Raw genomic sequence first — 22,804 nt, forward strand, 5'->3', positions numbered from 1 at the left:
ATAAAATTAAAATCATTATTATTATTATTATTATTATTATTATTATCATTCTAGTTTTAATTTTCAATTTATTACCAATTATAGTTCCTAACAATTAACGAGAGAGAAAAAATTAACACTATAGAAAAAATTGAATTTCAAAATCTTTTTGAGCGTTTTTTTAATCTAAGCTAGGATCAATGTGACATGATCCACCAACTTTGGACCCAAGTTTCTTTATTTCTCTCTTCCTAAGATTATATATATTTACTTTTCTGGATTCCCTTGCAGAGCTTCTTTTCTTTCTGAAGGCTTGTCCTCCTATTTTCTTTTACTTTCTTCAGTTTCCACCTCATCATATCTACTTTCTGTTACTTCTCTTTGTTAATTCCCTCGGAGATAGTTTTTCCACCAAATCAATAGCCACGCACGAGTCACTCTGATAGCAGCGAAAGGGCTAACTCCTTTATGTCTACTTTGCATAGAGAATAGTAATTCTTAATCTTTTATATATGTATTTTTTAGTCACATGTTTGTACTCTACATTCCATTTTGTTTCTCATTTGAATAGATCTATTTTTCTTTCATCAATGCTGTCTACAACAATTTCTTATCCCATGAGTAGGTGTGCCATATATTATCACTTGATTATGAAGAAGTGTGCTAGCTAATATTTATTTATTAAAATACAAAGCATCTTTGTCTGTGTCACCATTTTACAACCCATATAATATAAAATATATTTATTTTCTCATCAAAATCCATGAAACCCCATTTGATTAATTAATCAAGTTTCACCACATAATTTGAGGGTGTAAAGATAACTCCCACTAACGATAGTGCAGAAGGAATATGACCTTGTAGACTTACCAAGAATCATTCACAGTACGTTCTGCGTTTCTTTTAAGTTTTTATTTTGTTATACATGTCTGGCTCTACTTTAAGAAATTGCATTGGTATACTCTCTCATCAAATCATCAAATAAATATATTAATAAGTTTCTGTTTGCTGACTCCATTTCCAAAAGAAAAAGCACAAGGGAAAGAGTACAAGTCTGTAGGTCCACTCATACTAGATGGTCCTTTTCTATTTTTTATTTTCTTTGAAATTGTATTCCTCCTAGTTAAAGGTAAACCTTAATTAATTAATGAATTAATGGCGCACCGTACTTTCTTATGCCCTTTTAAATAGTAAGATGCCACCAATCAATAAAATTAGTGGTCAATGAATTGGTATGGTCAGATTCCCAAATTCACCAACAAACACAATTTTAATTTATATATGTCCTTGCAATTCGGAAATTATTAGAGAATCATTTGTTTTTTTTCATACTCTAGTACAATTATCTCCTAAGTGCATTAAAGCTTAAATTATGGATTATTTCTTATGTAAGGTTGGCTTTGGCCAAAGCTATTTGCCAAAGGAGAGACTGATTGCCCTATTCTATTATTCCTCCCTCGACCTACCCAACCCCTCTTTCCATTGCTCTACGTTTTGAAAAGAAGTTTCTATCTGATTTGAAAAAATATTGTTCTTTTGTGTATTTATTTAACATTATCTTTTTCATAACACTTGTTATCATCAAACTATTTTGTAATATATGGAGTTGCATGTAAATCAACTTATACAAGATTGTTTTAATTTAATTAGCTATCTCAAGTTTAAGTTTTACACATTCAATATTCGAAAGAAGAAAATTTTGTTTTCCATAATTGTCTTGTCCATTTCAAGTAATATTATTGCTTCCTGTGGAAGATACTATGGTCCCTACCAAATAAATACGGAATATAAAAAATACATACTTATTTTTTTCTTAAAAAAAAATAGTATTATTACATTATATCTTGGGTTTAATGGTGATTGGTGATACACTAATAGTGGAAAATATTTTTATACGATTATTCAATCACAATTCATCTTAAATAATAAGTTTGTTAATTCTTATTATAATTATTTTGAAAGAAATCCTTATTAGTTGATTGTATAAAAATTGACAATATATGATGATTAAACTCTTATATCTTTAGGAGTATTTTTAGAAAATCCGGTATTGTAATTTTATTAACATTTTCATTCTTAATAGCGAGTTAGTACAAGCATATTGTTTTAATAGCGAGTTATTTTGCTCGATTCCCTTTTCTTCTTCTTTTTTACTCATAAAAATTGAAACAATAATCTTAAAAATGCTTTAAGATGAATATATTAGGAAAAATGAAATAATTAAGTTATAAAATATAAAAAAAACAACTAATAAATTGAATATGCAAATTATTATTTTTAATCAACAATAATAACTATATACTTTTACTTCTAAAATATACATGGTCACGTTTGAATAGCAACGAGGTGTAATCATTGGTGTTCTCTGGGAGAACAGTGATAAAGCCTCCATTGAAACCACCTTATGCATGTGCATGTGCATGAAAGAAATGTCATTCAAGGACAGAGACAGACATAAAAGTTAAAACTTCAAGTGGCGAAAAAGGTAGATCTACTAAACCAAAGTTTGATTAAAATGGAGTGCATATATATGATGAAGGTAACATTAATGAACTTACCAAGTACTTTGTGCATGGCAATGTTTTTAAGGAACTTTGCATCATTGCATGCCAAGTAGGAAACATTGATGATCAAATACATAGGGAGAAATATTGGTATTTTGCAACACTGCAAGATAGGTTAAAAGGAGTTTTCTAGCTTTAGAGGGAAATTGGAATGATGGACATTGGAAATGCTTCGTCATGCGAAGTGAAGTTCAAAACAGAGGTTGATCAAAATCAACGAGTTTGAGGTGATCCTTTGATTATTTTCGTATCACTATTTTTCTATTTGAACTTAGTCCACAACTTTTATCATGCATATAATAAACGAAAATACTTAAGATACTTGTCTAGATCAAATTCCTAAGCTTAGGACATATATATATATATATGAAAGCTTGTTTTTAGCCTCAACATATTAGGAGTTGTCCTAATCAAAGTGAACAAACACATAAGAAGAATTCAGTTACTTAAAGAGTAAATTTACCTAAATTTATTTCACTCATGTTTAATATCAAATTTTAACAATTCAACCATTAAATTAAAAATTCTTAATATATGGATCAAGTTTACAAAATTTTAAAAAATTTGAATTTGATACTCTATTTTATTAATTCAAATTGGCAGTCAATTGTGACACCCTCTACCCCAACATAATTACAATAGATATAAACCATCTATATATAAATTCTTTCTTAGTCTAATATAAAATAATTATCTCAAGTATCATTGGGTAAAAGATGCACATTCATAATTTTCAACTGTAAGTATCAAATTGTCAAGAAATAATAAAATAAAGATTATAGATTAATCCCAGTAAAGGTGGCAGAGCCTCCTAGTTAGGAATTAACTTATAATCTTTTAGTAAAATTATAATATGACAAAAATACACACTTTCAACATAAAAATTACAAAAGAAAAATAATAATAATTTAACAATAAGTCTAGCTAATCCCGATGTCACATCCTATCAGAGCGAAACCCAAACAGAAGCCTAAGCTTCACCACCAACATTCTCAGCCTCATGCTAATTATCTGCATCATAATTTAAATATACACAAAAATGACAAGGGAGTGAGAAACTTCTCACTCAGTTGCAGATATAGAAATAAAAGTTAAATAGCACACACACACACAATATAATTCACATATATAATCAATCTCACATATATGCTTATGTATAATGATTTTCTTGACTTGACTCACTAATGTATGCATGTGGCGCCATACGGAAGTTGCAGAATTCATCACTGGTGACCCGAAGGCACACCTATACAATTGTCGGTGACCCTAAGGTACACCTATCATTGGTGTTCATACACCTCGTTAGCATATCGTGGGTGACCCAAAGGTACACCTTGTTAGTCGTGGGTATGCGGCCTCAGCGGCACACCTGGAGTAATATGTGCATATGATGCATGTCATACATTCACAGACTCAACCTTTAGCATGTTACACATATCATATTCATATTTCATAATTAAGAATTATTTCAATAATCCAATTTAATAGTCCAATAGTCCAACAGTCCAAACAGTCCAACAGTCCAAACAGTCCAACAGTCCAACAGTCCAACAATCCAACAGTCCAACAATCCAACAGTCCAGAGGTTGCTTAGGTATCATATTTTTCAATAATAATATATTAAGATCTTTTAAGTAAAGTAGGAAGCTTAAAAGGTAATATAAGATAATAAGGAGGCTCAGCCTTCCATTTAAATAATAGATTACAAATTTATAAATACTTAGGAGGCTTAGCCTTCCATTCAAATAACAGATTCTAATATGTAAATAAATAAGATATAAAACAAAACACATCAATAATACATATTCAAAGAAATAAACAACAGGCAAGGGATCGGGAGCCAATCCAACAAACAAACTATTTAACAATTATTCCCACACCCCCAAGCGAGGTTTCCCACTCCCCCCTTACCTGGGTTTACAGAAATTTGGGCAGAATCTCCTCCTCTCTATCTTTCCTTAAAAGGAATCGGAATTAGGGCAGAATCTCTTCCTCTTTCTCCTTAAACAAGGCACTAGAGCAGAACCTCCTTTTCTTTCTCCTTCTCTCTCTCTTACTTTCTCTCTCTATTTCTCCATAATTTCCTTCTCTCTAGAATTCTAAATTTTCAAAACCTTAAGTCCCTATTTATAGAATTTTTGAAGTTACTATGCACTATGCACTATTCATTAAAATAATATTATAAATTACTATGCACTATGCACTATTCATTAAAATAATATTATAAATTTATTATAAAATTTGAACCCGCGTCCCTCGTGCAGCCGACCTTCACTGTGCAATTGCATAGTGAAATACTATTCATACATACGTATACGTAAATAGTAAAATACATATACATAAATAGTAAAATACGTATACATAAATAGTAAAAATACGTATACGTAAATAGTAAAATACATAAATAAAATACTTATTCACATAATAAATACATAAAAAAATATTTCTTTTCATTGAATAAAATTTGGGATGTTACAATTCTCCCCTTCTTTTAGAAATTTCGTCCCCGAAATTTTTGCAATGGTAAACTCTTCGCATTCTTACTTCTAATTCTTATGCAACATCACTACTTTGTTGATGTACAACTTTTATCAATTTCCTCAAAGGATTTGCTTAGGGAAAGATCTTGACGAATTTATCCACTTAAACACAAACAAAATCAATTTCTTAAGCGTCTTAGACAAATCTTCCACTAGGGTCTATCTATTCACCATCTTACTTCCAAAATGGAGCATCTAAGTGCTACAAGATTCTTAAAAACTTCTAGTATGCTAACCATAAATATACCATTGCTTTACTCCTCTCTTCATCTTAGGTCACAAAATATCTTCTTAAGATTTTGGTACATCTTAGTAGTTTCTGAATGGATACTAAAGATACTCTTATGACCTTCTTCTAGGATTGCTTTATTAAATTCTAGCACACTAGGAATGCACAACTTATCCTTAAATCTCAAAACTCCATCCACTCCAAATTTAAACTCACTCTCCATATCTTGATTCAAGTTCTCTACTTCTCTTTCCATATTAGACCATCACGCTTCCCCTGCGCCACTCTGATACATTTTAGTAACTCCTAAATAAATGTTAAGAGTACTCTTATGTCCTTTCAAGTTTTATAACTAAACATCCAACTGTGTCCTTTTTAATCTCTTGCTTACTTGGGTCACTAATAAAGGATCTAACTCCTAGTTCCTCTAATCTTATCTATTAATCCGATAGTTACTTCCAACATAAATAATTCAATGCTACTAGGGTAATCTTACACATCAAGCATAAGTTTCTAAATTCTGCAATCAAATTCAATCCTTAAATCATCAAAATAATAATTTGGTTATCATTGTAATCCAGATATTTGCCACAACATCAACACCTAAGCATTAGATACACATATCAGATCACTAATTTTACTACTCTATCTACAACCAATTCAAACTCTTCTATGATCAATTCTAAAGATCAGGTACCTAAGCATAATGTACACTCGGTATCCATATCAGTTCTCTAGTTTCACCATTTCATCTTCACCCAAGTCATAATCATATCCATCACCTTAACCTATAGCCTTATAACTTGTTACCAAAATAAATCAACTAATTATGCTCCTATAATTTTCTTCAACAATCCATTCGTTGTTCATACTTAATCTCACAATACTAGAAGTAACCTTATAATCCAAACTTAAATTTCTAATTTGAGCCAAAAAGATTCATCTCTCTAATCATAATGAAAGATAAAGATTTCCTCAAAACATCAATCACCACAATGGCTTTAGCCAAATAATAAGATCAAAATTTTACTCCTTAAGAAATTTCAACTATTTCTTTTATCTCGTATTCAACCCCTTTGGTCAAAAGATATTTAAGGTTCTTATGATCACTAAATACCTCAACCATAGAATCATATAGTTAGTGTCTCCAAATCTTAGTATAAATGACAAAGTCGCTAACAAGGTTATGGGTAAGGTAATTTCTCTCATGAATTTTCAATTTCTTAGAAACATAAGCTACTATCTTTTCTTCTTGCCACAATATTCTTCCTAAACCTATTTTCAGAGACATATTTATATATCACAATAATCTTACTAAAATCTAGTAATATTAACACTAGTCAATCTTTCCTTAAGAGTTTGAAAACTACTCTGCATTATATCATTTTAATAGACCTATCAAATACAAAACCTCAAAATATCATATTTAAATCTATTTTTATGCCTAACAACTCAAAATATCATGATAGCATATATCTACCTGACACACAGAGTTGTATTCGTCCAAATGATTTCAAACCTATCTCAAACGAAAGTTAAGTGAATAAGCTACAACTCTTTATGAAGACATAAGATTTCCAAGAGATCATCTCTTTAGCTAAAGATTCAAATATCACCACTAATAAATTCAGTGCTTACTAAATTTCTAATCACCAAGGCAGTCATAACTTGAAGTTCTAGATTTTTGTTTCATCTTATCCTAGTTCTATTGAAAAGATAATATCTAAAGCCATATTCTTCATAAAGACCTCAAAATATAAATTTTGTCGATATAATACTCATACTATCATAACAAACTATAATGAAAATATTTTCGACACCAAATAGCAATAATGTATCAATATATCTAATGCCACAAAATACCTCAACTCTTTCCAAATTCACTCCTTAATTTCTCATTCAAGTCTCCTTACTTTTCTTAATCAAAACAACTCACATGCTACCTAAACCTTAACCAATAATAACACTTAAGGGAATTACCATCATTTCGATCTCTCACCAAAGAGACAACCACCTTTAGATTCAACCTGCTACAACTATAGATGTCAGAAACTTCACCAATCATAAACTTTTAGTACACTCAATATATCACCTCCCATCCAAGGTTCTAATAATTCGAGTTGGCTAACACTATCATGATTATCATTCCTCTGATTACAAACTAACTTAACAATCTCAAACTCAACAATATCAACACAGGACGAACATCATCATCATAATACACAACAAACAAGACATAGTCAGAGTACACAACAGAGTCATGATAAGCACATAACACACACGGTTGATAAAATCAACTTGCTCTGATACCACTAAATGTGACACCCTCTACCCCAACATAATTACAATAGATATAAACCATCTATATATAAATTCTTTCTTAGTCTAATATAAAATAATTATCTCAAGTATCATTGGGTAAAAGATGCACATTCATAATTTTCAACTGTAAGTATCAAATTGTCAAGAAATAATAAAATAAAGATTATAGATTAATCCCAGTAAAGGTGGCAGAGCCTCCTAGTTAGGAATTAACTTATAATCTTTTAGTAAAATTATAATATGACAAAAATACACACTTTCAACATAAAAATTACAAAAGAAAAATAATAATAATTTAACAATAAGTCTAGCTAATCCCGATGTCACATCCTATCAGAGCGAAACCCAAACAGAAGCCTAAGCTTCACCACCAACATTCTCAGCCTCATGCTAATTATCTGCATCATAATTTAAATATACACAAAAATGACAAGGGAGTGAGAAACTTCTCACTCAGTTGCAGATATAGAAATAAAAGTTAAATAGCACACACACACACAATATAATTCACATATATAATCAATCTCACATATATGCTTATGTATAATGATTTTCTTGACTTGACTCACTAATGTATGCATGTGGCGCCATACGGAAGTTGCAGAATTCATCACTGGTGACCCGAAGGCACACCTATACAATTGTCGGTGACCCTAAGGTACACCTATCATTGGTGTTCATACACCTCGTTAGCATATCGTGGGTGACCCAAAGGTACACCTTGTTAGTCGTGGGTATGCGGCATCAGCGGCACACCTGGAGTAATATGTGCATATGATGCATGTCATACATTCACAGACTCAACCTTTAGCATGTTACACATATCATATTCATATTTCATAATTAAGAATTATTTCAATAATCCAATTTAATAGTCCAATAGTCCAACAGTCCAAACAGTCCAACAGTCCAAACAGTCCAACAGTCCAACAGTCCAACAATCCAACAGTCCAACAATCCAACAATCCAACAGTCCAGAGGTTGCTTAGGTATCATATTTTTCAATAATAATATATTAAGATCTTTTAAGTAAAGTAGGAAGCTTAAAAGGTAATATAAGATAATAAGGAGGCTCAGCCTTCCATTTAAATAATAGATTACAAATTTATAAATACTTAGGAGGCTTAGCCTTCCATTCAAATAACAGATTCTAATATGTAAATAAATAAGATATAAAACAAAACACATCAATAATACATATTCAAAGAAATAAACAACAGGCAAGGGATCGGGAGCCAATCCAACAAACAAACTATTTAACAATTATTCCCACACCCCCAAGCGAGGTTTCCCACTCCCCCCTTACCTGGGTTTACAGAAATTTGGGCAGAATCTCCTCCTCTCTATCTTTCCTTAAAAGGAATCGGAATTAGGGCAGAATCTCTTCCTCTTTCTCCTTAAACAAGGCACTAGAGCAGAACCTCCTTTTCTTTCTCCTTCTCTCTCTCTTACTTTCTCTCTCTATTTCTCCATAATTTCCTTCTCTCTAGAATTCTAAATTTTCAAAACCTTAAGTCCCTATTTATAGAATTTTTGAAGTTACTATGCACTATGCACTATTCATTAAAATAATATTATAAATTACTATGCACTATGCACTATTCATTAAAATAATATTATAAATTTATTATAAAATTTGAACCCGCGTCCCTCGTGCAGCCGACCTTCACTGTGCAATTGCATAGTGAAATACTATTCATACATACGTATACGTAAATAGTAAAATACATATACATAAATAGTAAAATACGTATACATAAATAGTAAAAATACGTATACGTAAATAGTAAAATACATAAATAAAATACTTATTCACATAATAAATACATAAAAAAAATATTTCTTTTCATTGAATAAAATTTGGGATGTTACATCAATCATATAAAAAAATTTGTACATTGATTTAAATTAATGAAATAAAGTATCAAATAGTCAAATTTTTAAAAATTTTGCAAACTTGATCTATGCAATTAGAACTTTTAATTCAACGATTAGATCGTTAAAATGTTCATTATATATATATAAGGAGAGATCTACTTACTCTAACAATAAGTCTACCTAGACTTACTTCACTCAATGAATCATATTTTAAATTAAATTTTAATGATTCAACCGTTGAATTAAAAGTTTTTAATGTATAGATCAAGTTTACAAAAGTTTAAAAAAATTCAAATTTAGGGATAATCATATAAGAATTTTATATATTGATTTGAATTTATATAATGAAGTATCAAACTGTTTCAAAATTTTTAAAAATTTGCGGACTTGATTTATACATAAAAAAAATTTAATTCAATAATTGAATCATTGAAATTTGATGTAGAATATGAGTTATTGAGTTTAGTAAGTTTAAATAGATTTACTGTTGAAGTAAGTGAATCCCTAAACTTACTCAACTCAATAACTTATATTCTACATCAAATTTCAATGATTCAATCATTGAATTAAAAGTTCTTAATAGATAGGTTAAGCATACAATTTTTTTTAAAAAAATAAAAATTATTTAATATTATGCTTCATTAATTTAAATCAATATATAAAATTTGATGTAAAACATGAGTTATTGAGTGAAGTAAGTTTAGGTAGACTTACTCTCTCTCTCTACCTAAACTTATTTCACTCAATAACTCATGTTTTATATCAAATTTTAACGATCAAACCGTTAAATTAAATTTTCTTAATGCATAGATCAAATTTACAAATATTTTAAAAAATTAAAAATATTATTTGATATTTTGTCTCATTAATTCAAATTGATAGTTAATCATAAAAATATTTTATACATTGGTTTGAATTTATATAATGAAATATCAAAATAGTTTACAATTTTTTTTTATAATTTACAGATTTGATATATATAATAATAACTTTTAATAAAATGGATGGATTGTTAGAATTTGATATAAAATATAAGTTATTAAATATAGTAAATTTCACTTTTACTTTACATTTTTCATAGATAGATTGAAGACGGGGAATTCATGTTGGGAGTTGCTATATATGCTTCTTAAGTGCTTTTTTTTTAATGTTTTTCTTTCTTTTTTACTACGAAATGTGTGAGTAGCCTTCCTTTATCTAGAATCGAGGCGTAACCTGTCAAGACCTTGAAGTTTTTATAAATTATTTAGTTGTTTATTCTTTCTCTCCTATTGATCTAAATTCTTTAAAATTTACATATACAAAGAAATTAATTATTGTTTTTCATAATTTTAGATAATTAGGAAGGTATTGAGAAGTGAATCTAAATATTAGAACTTAAAGAATTAGACTTAAGCCTTAAAATATAAGAGTGAATTTAATCTTTCGGGCGTCAACTAAACTAATATAGATCTTAAGGAGTTTAGTTGAACATAACTATCACAAGAGTAGAAGTTCATTCAATTAAGTACACCTTCACATCCTAGATGTAACAAAACATACTTCAGGTTAATTTACCCTTAAAAAAAATAGATAAATATTGGGTAAAACATTTGAATAGATAAGAACTTATTGAAGGAACCCTTAATTTTGAAATTTTCTTTAATAATAAACTTTCTTAAAATTCTCTTTTACTCTTATTTTTTATTTCTTAATTTTATTTAAGATCAATCTTAGATTTACTCTCAACTAGGGATGACAAATATACCCGTACCATGGGTAATATCTGAACCCGTCCCGACTTTGACGGACAATACCCGGTTTGACCGGATACGGGTACGAGTAAAACTCGATATATTAAATCAGCTACGGGTACGGGTACGAGTATGTACTTACCCGCCCCGTACCCGTCCTCGTTCCCATATTTAATTATTTTAAAGAATTTTATTATTTTATTATGTGTAATTATTTATTATAATATGAGATAGAGAAATAACCTAATTATAATTATAATATAATAGAAAAATAATTTAAAAATATTATATTTTCTTACAAAAAATAAAAAAAAATGACGGGTATGGTACGGGTATACCCGATATTAGACGAGGACGGGTATACCCAATACTCGATGGAGATGGAGATGGGGATAAAAATTATATACCCGACGGGTATAGGTACAGGAACAAGGATATGTTTAACTCGCGGAGACAGAGACGGGTATCATGAAACCCGTACCCAACCCGTTGTCATCCTTACTCTCAACTTAACCTTTAAGTACGTTTAAATCTTGTTATTTTAATTTAACTAAATATTGATAATTATAAGGTAAAAATGTGGTCTTTGTGTATTCAATAATTTATTATTTGATTACAAATGGACACTTGCGATTTTCTCGTAACAGAGATACATTTGAGTGATGGCAAATGTTTGAGAACAAAAATTAAAAAGTTGTTCAATAAGTTAGAAATTGTAGAAAAAAGAAAGTCGATATGGCTAAACAGAACAATTGACATGTCCACGATGACGCTATATTTCCTACTTCAAAAAATATAAATAGATGGTTCAATTCAAAGATAAACTATATGATACAGACAGGACGCCATTTTTCAGGTTGACTAGAACATCCTTTTGCATATAGAAGATATGGTATGGAGTTCAACTATAGAAATATTATAAAAAAATGGTAATATTCTTTTAATAGAGCACATCACTAACTCGATAGTGAAAATGGTATATATATACAATTGATATTTCGACAACCCTACATAACTATCCCACTTCAAACAAAAATGCAAAAGAAATGTACTATATATATTTGGCTTCCAATTCTTATAAGCTCCTTATTTTCTGCTTTAGGTAAACACCAAAATCATTTGATAACTTCTTGCATAAGTATATGTATAACTTAAGTTTTCTAAAATTATTAAAAAAATATCTTAATTAAATATATAAATTTTATAATTATGTTATAGATTTATTTTAAATGAGTATGATTATTTTTTTTAATTAAAGAAATATTTGTTAAATTATTTATTATTATTACAGATATAATTATATTTTATTTAATGTATTTTGATCAGATATTATGATTTTGATTATTTTAGAGATCTTATAGATAATAATGTTTTTAGATAAGAAAAATAAAGATTTTAAAATTATTTATTTTGTAGAGTTATTATCTTATATATTTGAAAGTATGTTATCGTATGTATTTATATATAAGATTTTGAATTAATTAATTGGGTTAGTATTATATTTTGAATGATATTTTGAAATTACAGTATTTATTATTTAATTATTTTTAAAATAGTAAGAAATAATTAATTAGGATAGTAATATATTTTGAAAGACATATTCTAGTTGAAATAATTAATAGTAAGAAATAATTAATTAAGATAATAATATACTATTAATTAGGATAATAATATATTTTGAAATAATTAATTAGGATAATAATATGTTTTGAGATAATAGTTTATTTATCTAGTATTTCAAAGACATATTCTTGATTTAATTATTTTTTATAATTGTGAGAAATAATTAATTGAGCTTTTATCTATGGGTCACACATGTGTTAGGGTTGGCATCTTTATAAATGAGATAGTAGAATTAGGGTTGTCTCACTTCACATTATTATTATAATGTGCATCTTGTGCTCTAAAGAGGAAGGAGAACCAAAGGTAGTTGAATATGACTTCAGAGATTCACATATGAAGTTTGGCAATCATCAAGAGTTTGACGATCATTGAGGAAAGGGGGAAGTGAGTAGTCTCGCTTTAGGCATAAGATGTATATTGAGTAGTGAGATTTGTCCTAATCCTTTCTCTATTGCTTATATTAAATGAAGCGAGTTTTCTCAATTAATTGCATTATGTTTTTTTTTCCTTTTATATGATTCTTTGTTATTCTATTTAGCGTTGTGTATTTGTATATGTTTCCAATTTTGTGATTGGACTTGTAATTGTGAAGTTTGGATTGCCTATGTGGGTTCCCGTGGAAATCCTAAATGGCTATTGTATGAGTAATTAATAGAAGTATGTAATTAGAATGTGAAATTAATGTTGTATTTAAGTAGTTGATGATATAATAGAGTAGTATTAATCTTTAATTGTGATTTTTACCGATCGGATTGAGAGAAGAGTGTTTGGATGAGAGTTATGCTAGATTCTCAAAATTCTAGTATGAATATACTTTGGTATTTATCTGATTTCTCTACGTGCGATTAATGAAATTGAGTTCCGATTGTTGTAACATTCCAAATTTTCTACTAGTATAAGGGTTAATTATTATTTATTTTTATATTTATGAAAATTATTTTTGAAAAATATTTTGATTTTTAGTAGCCTAGGACGGGCCGTTCCCAAAATGGAACGGACCATTCAAAACTACTAAAATAGCCTATAAATACTATATTGGAACGGGTCATTCCAACTCAGGATTTTATGAGTAAAATGCGAAGCTAGAACGGGCTGTTCCGATTTGGGAACAGGTCGTTCTAGATATACCCGTTGTAGGTAAAATGCAATTTCAGAACGGGCCGTTCTAGTTTTGGGACAGGCCATTCTGAATGTGAAATTTAAGCATGACGAGTGAGTCCAGAACGGGTCGTTCCGAATTCGAAACGGGCCGTTCTGGTCACTCCTGATGCCTATAAATAGAACGCTCCAGCACTCCCAAAAGCACATTTTTCACTTCTGACCTCTTTTTTCTTCTACACTCTCTGAAGACCAAGGGAGAACCTAGAAGAGGGGACTAGCAAGATTTGGCTTTAGTTTCAGCTCCTGCTTATTGAGGTAAGGGGGGAGTGAGAAACCTCGCTTTGGGTGTGGGAATATATGTTGGGTAGTGGGATTGGCCCCAATCCTATGTTTGTTGTATGCTCATGTATGAGGGGTTTTTTCCCAAATATATGTTTCTTCTATTGCTCTTCTTATATGTAAATAATTGTACGATTTGAGTTCTCTATGGGTTTATGAGAGAACCCTATGAGAAACAGGCAAAATATGAATGTTTTCTGTTTTGCTTTCTGATTGCTCTATTGTATTCCTTGTTGAATGTAATGTGTAAATATGTGATTAATTTTGAGAATAAATATGTTTTGATATGATTTAGAATGCTCTATGGTTTCTTGTGGGAAACCCTATGAGAAATAGGCAAAATATGAATATTTTCTGTTTTAATTTCTGATTATTCTGTTATATTCCTTGTTTGATGAGATGTACAAATATGTATTTAATTTTACAAATAGACGAGTTTTGATATAAGTTAAAGTGCTCTATGGAGACTATGTGAATATGATGAGATAATGTGATAATGTGATATGATGATGTAATGTGAAATGTGATTGAGACATGAGATATGAAGATATGTGGTAATTAGACATGATGATGTGATATGATAATGAGACATGACAATGTTATATGAGAATGATAGAGTCTTGATTGACATGCATCATGTGCATAAATATTTTTAAGAGTACGATATGGAATACACTGCCAAAGAAAGCCCCCTAGTGTAAAAGCTTTGGGGTTAGTCCTTGGGGATAGCTCGGTTTGTAAGTCCCAGCCTCGCCCATTGTGTGCATGGGATGTATCTTGCGCGGCTTAGCTATCTGTTAAGTCTCAATTTTACCTCTTTTTGGATGAGACTTATTGAACAAATTCCACTCATCCTTTGAACCATTGCAATATAATTGTTCTCTTTTTGGTTCATTTTGTGTGCAGATATAACTAACCCAAATTCAGCTAACAATACCTTAATACACCTCATTTTTTGTGCAGGTATTGAGCTAGTGACTTGAGGATTGAAGACTCTTAGGATTGGAAACCTAAGAAGCTAAGGAGCAGAGAAGAGGTTCTGCGCCGGGCTCAATATAACCCGCGCTGGGCGTGACAAAAACAGAGTATTTCATCCCTGCCAGTTATATTGCGCCGGGCGCAAAAGGAATTAAGCCGGGCGCAAAAAGAATTAAGCCGGGCGCAAAAGGAATTGCGCCGGGCTTGTGTTGAGACAGAGAGTGCTTGACTTCTCTAGAAGAACTTGCGCCGGGCGCGAAGAATTGTGCGCCGGGCGCGGAACCCTAATCTGATCTCCCAGGCTCGTATTTGAAGCCATTTTCGGGGATCTTTCTCTCCATTCTCACATTGGGCGTCTCCAGGAGCTGCGAAAGGGATTCCCAGGGCTTGGGATCGTCCGTGTGCGGATCTTTCCTTCGGTTCTTCATCCTCCTTTCATCTCTATTTTGTATTTGCCCTCTTTGTTGAGTGGTTTCACCCATTTTGTGGGGTTAGATGTAACCAACGTACTCTATTGTAATCTTTACGATTTTAATGATATATATACATGTTGTTTTATTCTTTGTTGTGTTTGTTTCTATTCTTAATGCTTGCTTTGGATTGATCACCCTTTGCATGATTTAAGGTTCCATGGGTATTGGAAAATAACCTTTGAAACTAGTTCTGAAACATATGCCTAGTGGTGATTGTATCTAGGGATAGAGCTTGACCCATTAGTAGTCTTAAACCCTAGCCCGTAATGCGGGTGTAGATATTGGGTACTCAAGGGATTGATATTCAATATCCGCACCTAGGCTCTTTCTCTAAGGGATTAGGTTTGAGTAAACTCTTGGGTTGACTAAGCAATGAATTCAACAAGAGATTAAGGATACATTAGTGTTACGTTTGGTGAAATCTGACCCCCACAACCTCACAATACCACAATACCATTCCTTACCTTTTCCACTCACAAAACAATATTTATTTACAGCTTTCATTCCAATAGTCACAACTTTGCATTCACTGCACAAACTATGAAATTGGAATTATTCTTTAGTCACGAATAGTCAATAAATGCTTATATTACCTTCTAATCCCTGTGGATACGATATTTTTACTACTTGAACGGCCGGTATACTTGTCGTGTTTGAGACCGTTGATAGAATTAAACGAATTTACAAATATTAACAAAAGTGTTTCAACGGAATTCTCAACAAGTTTTTGGCGCCGTTGCCGGGGATTAGAATGGCGATTTAGTATTTATAGCTATTTGTGATTTAATCCTTTATTGTTTTTGTTATTTTTTGTTAGCAATGAATTGATGAAGCTAACTTGTGTACTCTAGTCTTCAGCTTTCTCTTGTATGCAAGGTACTGTTCAAATTAGAATGACCAATCGTTCTGAGCCGTTGTTGAGTAATCATGAGGTTGAACACAGGGCAAAGGGGAACAAGAGCAACAGGAGGAGAAGGAGAATCAGAGCACTTCAAGTTGGTCACCGTCAGGCTTGGGACAGTAAACAAGCGCTTCCTGGGAGGCAACCCAGAGATCTGAACTGTGTTTTAGATTTTTGTTGCATGTTGTCCTGTGTTATAAGTGTTGTTTTGTATTATGTGTTGTGTTTTGTTTTATATGTTTTGTGGTATATGTTGTTTGTGTTATGTGTTAGTTGTTAGAATCATGTTTGAATGGGTAAATATAGGGTACATCTTGTTTGGAATGTGAGGAATGAGGCAATTCTGTGTCTAGGTGGAAATAAGGCCTGATCCTAATTTAAAACCTGGGCAAATTGACCTTTTAAAGTGACTACGTGCCGGGCGTGACTCTTTTTGCGCCCGGCTCAAAACATTCCTGATACCTTGTATTTAACTATTTTTCATTCATGTTTCTTTGTGTTCTGTTTGTGTTGCATTGTCTTAGTCCATTTCCGTGTACATGCATTTTGTGCTTAATTTTGGTCTAAGGATATTCTCCATTGTGTTATAGTTGCTTGGTCATCACTATGTATACATTTTTGTGCTCACCATTCTTTTTCATGCTTATACTCCGCGACCACTCTTGGTTTCTAGGACTTTCAGGAATATATTGGTTGGCCTGGAGACCAGGCTCCTAAGTTTGGGGGAGTGGAGCTGCTGATGCAGACGGAGGCGTTGATGGTGGAGCAGCCCCTAAAGATGATGATGACCAGACCCCATAGAGGGAAGTATAGGGAGCCTACCTTAGTTTACCTTTGTCTATTGCAAATTATTTTTTGTCTTTTAATTTCAGTATTTTAACTGTTTTTATATTTAGTTCTTTTTTGGTGATTACTTTGTTGGTTCTTTTGTGAATAGTCTGCCTTAGCATGGTTTTTAATCTTGTTGATACTTGTTCTGCTTGTGATCGATTCTGGATTATAGTTTGCTTGATGTTTAGGGTGTGTGTACCTTAGACATTTTCAAGTCACATTAGATCTTTAGTTCATGACTAGTTGCATACGGGTTTCAATGTTGATCATAGAACTGAGCTGAGTTTGATAATTTGTGGATGCATAGCCGGGTGAGGTTTGAGCCTAAAACACTTATGAGTGAACTACGCTTAAGTTGCATGATAGACTTTGCTTGAATTTCCCTGGTGGTTTGCTTATGTTGTGCACTTATATGATCAAGGCATTCATACTCCTCTATTTTGTAACCATCTAAGCCAAAAAGCCATCTCCACTCTTCACTTGACCCATACCTTTCTAAGCCTAAACACCACACCTTCCACTTGTCCCAAACCATGAAAAATTAACCATAACCCTTGCTTTGGTTAAGAGAGCAAACTGATGACATCAAATAAGTTTGGGGGAGTTGAAGAATGGGGAATTTTGGGAAGAAGAAAGTATGTGGTCAGCCATTACAATGTAGTCCGTGTCCATACATGTGCATTTTAATGTTATATGAAGAATTGATATGTCTTGTTATTTTTCTCGTGTTATTTTTCTTTGACTGTTATACAGGTAATCATCAGCGTGAGGCTAATGATGTTGGTGATGAAGCTTAGGCTTCTATGTTAGGCTTTGCTCTGATAGGACATGTGACATCGGGGCATAGATAGGATTAGTTTAAGATGTTCTTATTAAATTATTTTGGAAAACTCAGTTTTATTTCTTTGTAATTTTACCGGCATGTTATTTGGATTAAGTTTATGAATGTGAGCTCTTTATCCTTACGTGATTGGAAATTTGGTTTTTAATGATGAAAAATTTTATTTTTTTATAATTACTGTATATGTATGTTGGGTAAAGAGTGTCACAATTGTTGGGTTATAAAGTCGTGTTCTCACTTGAGATCGGTCTAGGGACGATCTCCTCATGAGGTTGGGAGAGCCTCCTCTACTTCGTACGCTTGTCACTCTAAGATGGGGGAGGTACCTGCAAAAGAGACTCCAATGCTTAAGTTAGTCCTTGTAGGTGTGTGGGTCTCGTATATATAATGCACGTACCTTAGTGTAAATTAGGGTTTCTCCCTTAGGCAAAAGTGGAATCGGTTATGATCCGATAAGATTATGGACTTATCTTTTTTATCTTGTTAGTTGGGGAATAGTTTTATCTTCTCAACCAATGTGGCTTGGTGTTCATGTGCCGATTGAGTATCGACACTAATGTCGATGTGCGGTGATATTGGGCCGAGGTGGCCGAGGTACCGATGTAGGTGGTATAAGTAGACATTTAAAGTTACAATTTAGACTCAAGAATCATATAAAATGTTAAGGAATAACTGAGTTATGTGAGTTAAAAGATGAATCTCATATTCTATGCATGAAATGTAATATGCATATGTTGTAAGCCTTTCGAGTAGACTTAAATGATAGAATTATGTTTTGTAATCTTCATAAATGTTTTTTCTATATATAGGCTTGTATCCAATTTTAATCATGCAAATATTTTTCTGTAAATAACTATTTTTCTTATTTTTCTTTATGTGAATTTTACTTTATAGAGGAACATGAAGTGACTATTTTTTCCTAATTAGAATATTTATCTTGAAAAGGAGTATTATTAGGAAGTTATTCTTTAACAAAATTATTTTTAGCTAATTTTCTTTAATTGTAGAATTTTTGGAGATTTCCTTAATATCTCATCTCTTTTGATTTTACTTTAAATTTTAATGTTGAATTAGATTTCAATGCTCTATAGAAAATTATTAGTTGTTAAGAAAATTATCAGTTGTGAAGATTAAATTTGTATTATAATATAAATTATTTATTATAAATATAAAATATTTATTTATTATGAATTTTAATTGTAATATAATTTATAAGTAAAATAATTACTTATTAAAGTTATAATTAAATCAAATAAACATATATTTTATAAATTTTATTTAATAGTTTTAATTATAATATAATTTATAAATTATAAATTATTATTTTTGAAAATTATAATTAAATCAAATAAACATGTATTTTATAAATTTTGTTTAATAGTAGTAAATAAGTGTGAAATTTTATTCCATGTTTAAGATATATATTATTACTTTCATATAATATCAATGAACTTTAATAACTTAGTGGTATAATATTATTATTAGAGTTAAGGGATTAAGGATTAAAGTCTCATTTTTTAACATTTTTACGATTTTTTATCTTATTTAAAATATTTTATCTTCATATTTTTCTCAAAAATGTCATTCCTAAAATCTTTAAATATTTAGATAAATTTTCATCTTGTTTCAAATATTTTATGTGTCATTTTTCCTAACAACTTGAAACTTGTTGACATAAGATTACACCTTTTCTTAGCGACTATTGATATTATTGACATAAAATAGTTTATTTCCCAACAGCACATAGTTTTCGCAACAATATTAATTTTGTTAACAAAAAGAAAATCCTAAGGTAACAAAATTTTTTATTTTGTTGCCAAATGACTGTCTTTACCAACAACTCATTTATTGTTGTAAAAAGTCATTGCAAATAACCTATTTTCTTTTAGTGATGCTCCAACATTCAAATTCAAAAAAATGTCAACAATATTTCACATTCTACTATATAAAATAAAAATATATAGACTCATGAATACAATACCTACATGTACAGCTTTGATGCCATGGTCCCTATAATAAGGCTTGAATTGACCCCTTTATTCACTACCATTATCTTCTCTAATACACTTCTACATTTTGCTTGTTTCTCTTTCAACACTTGCTCGAAAGTGTTTGAATACATCAAGTACCTGATCTTTGAATTTCAAAACAAAATCTCACATTTTTCTAGAATTATCATTAATAAAAGTGACAAAATAACAATAACCATAAAGGTTTTTACATCTATGGTGCAAATATTAGTGTGAACTAAATCCAAGATATATGGCATTCTACGTGGATGATAAGTGCAAAAAGTAATTCTATGTTGCTTACCAACAAGATAATCTGAACAAGTTTCAAGAGATACACTTCTAATGGGATGCAACCCTTGTCTTGCAAGAGTATCAAGACCCTTCTCTCTCAAGTGACCAAGACCTTTATGACATAACTTTGTAGAATAATCTGCAATTGCATTCACTTCCAATGTAGATAGATAACTTTGTTGATATCCAATAAAGAGTATTTTACTTCTTTCCCTTTGCTACCACCAAAGTCCCTATGGTGCACCTCCATTTACGATTACCAAAGGAATTATGGTATCCATCTTCATGAAGTTCTTGTACTAAATTCAAGCTAAGGCATATGTTAGGAATGTTAATGACATTCTTCAAGTGTACCTTGCATCCGATATTAGTCTCCAATTAGATTTCTCCAACACCAGCAACATTGCTTACCCCTTGATTTCCAATCTTCACTTACCTAAAATCAACAAAGTGTAAAATGTAAAGTAATCAATAACCCATTCACGCTCCTGGCATGCAAGATTAATAGAATTATCATCATAAATAAGACAAATTCATCATCGGATACTAGAGCTAATCCAACAAATTATCAGGCCTAAAGAAAATTTTAAAGAGAAGTTTTTTTTTTAAAATTAATAATAGTACCTTTTGATAAAAAAGATAAAAATATTTTAGAGATTGGTCTTAAAAAATAATTATATTTGTATATCTTTTATATATAAGCCTCTTAAAGTGAATTTTTAAGAATACAAAAAATGACTTTTAAGTTATGAAACCTTAAATAAGTTATAAAAATATTAATATTTTTTTTGAAGGGGCCTAAAGCAAGGATTTTGTTGACTTCACCCTTGGATCAGCCCTGTCAGATACAATTATAGTAGTGTTTTTGTCTTTATCTTCTCTCTTATCATTACCTATATCCCTTGATTTATCTCGCTTAAGGAACCTGCACTTTTTTTTTTTGCAATGGAAACACTTAATGATTTTCCTTGTTCGTAACCTTCCCTTTGACTTGCTACGATCATCAAATTTATTAGAATTTCTATGTTAGTTTTTTCCCCTTGACTCCACAACCAAAGCTTCATTATGAGTCGAAGAGTTAGCCATGCCTTGTCCCTTCCTAGTTTCTTCATTACGGAGACTATCTTTGGCACATGATGATAGATACCACCAGTGTGTCCTAACTATCTAGTAATGAGCAAAGCAACAACAATGTCAACAACTCATCATCTAATACAATCTTTATAGTATTCAACAGATTCACCAAATTCTTAATATTGCTTATGTAACACTCCAATTTTTTTAAAAGGTATTTTTGTAATTAATGGAATTTTGTAATTTTAATAAAGGAATAAGGGTATTTTTGTAATTTTATTATTAATGGCATTTTCGCAATTTTATTAAAGTTTGAGGGGTAAAAGGGTAACTTGGAACGGGCTGTTCCAAAATTGGAACGGGCCGTTCCAAGCAATAAAAATATACTGAAATTTCAAGTTGAGAACGGGCCCAGAACGGGTCGTTCCAACAAGGAGAACGGGCCGTTCTGCTGAGATTGAGAACGGGCCGTTCTGGTTTCAGAACGGGCTGTTCTGCTTTTTGGAAACAGGCCGTTCTGATTTTGGAACGAGCCGTTCCAGTTGAAAATTTTGCCCACGTTTGAAGGATCCGGAACGGGCTGTTCCGAAATCAGTATGGGCCGTTCCGGGTGCGTCAGATTGCCTATAAATAGGAGGCAGGGGGCTGTGAAAAATCATACAGCCAGAAGTGGAAATTTAGAGAGAGAAAAAGAAAGAGAGAGAGAGAGAGAGAGAGAGAGAGAGAGAGAGAGAGAGAGAGAGAAAGAGAAAGAGAAAGAAAGAGGGAAAGAGAGGGAAAGAAAGAGGGAAAGAGAGGGAAAGAAAGAGGGAATCCAGAGGGGGGAGATTCTGCTCAAGTTTTAGCTCCTACTTATCCAGGTAAGGGGGAGGAGAACCTTATCTCTTTAAAATTTTATATACTACTATGTTATTTATTTATGTTATTTTCTTGATACATTTATTTAGTGGGGTGTCCCTAACCTCATTTATTTGCTTAACCTTTGATTATTTTTGTCTATAATAATTATTAAGGTGTTCATATTTTATATTGTTTTATTATTTTATAATGATCGTCATTTTTATTTATGTTATTGGTACTATTAATATATTCTTG

The 22,804-nt window shown here is 31.1% G+C and overlaps 1 long non-coding RNA gene across 2 annotated transcripts; it reads right to left on the minus strand.

Annotated features, from left to right (window-relative positions):
• Nucleotides 1-3,248: 3,248 nt before the first annotated feature.
• Nucleotides 3,249-10,019, minus strand: LOC145956725 (uncharacterized). 2 transcript variants are annotated; one of them, XR_014432969.1, is made up of 3 exons: nucleotides 8,941-10,019; nucleotides 4,455-8,032; nucleotides 3,249-3,554 (listed from the first exon to the last, which is right to left on the minus strand). It is a non-coding gene; the product is annotated as an uncharacterized LOC145956725 (long non-coding RNA). The 2 variants fall into 2 exon arrangements; XR_014432968.1 differs by lacking the exon at nucleotides 8,941-10,019 and having other exon boundaries at nucleotides 4,455-8,934.
• Nucleotides 10,020-22,804: the final 12,785 nt, after the last annotated feature.

The sequence above is a fragment of the Cajanus cajan genome, chromosome 4 (genome assembly GCF_000230855.2).
Source record: "Cajanus cajan strain Asha chromosome 4, NIPB_CcT2T_4, whole genome shotgun sequence".
NCBI lineage: Eukaryota > Viridiplantae > Streptophyta > Magnoliopsida > Fabales > Fabaceae > Cajanus > Cajanus cajan.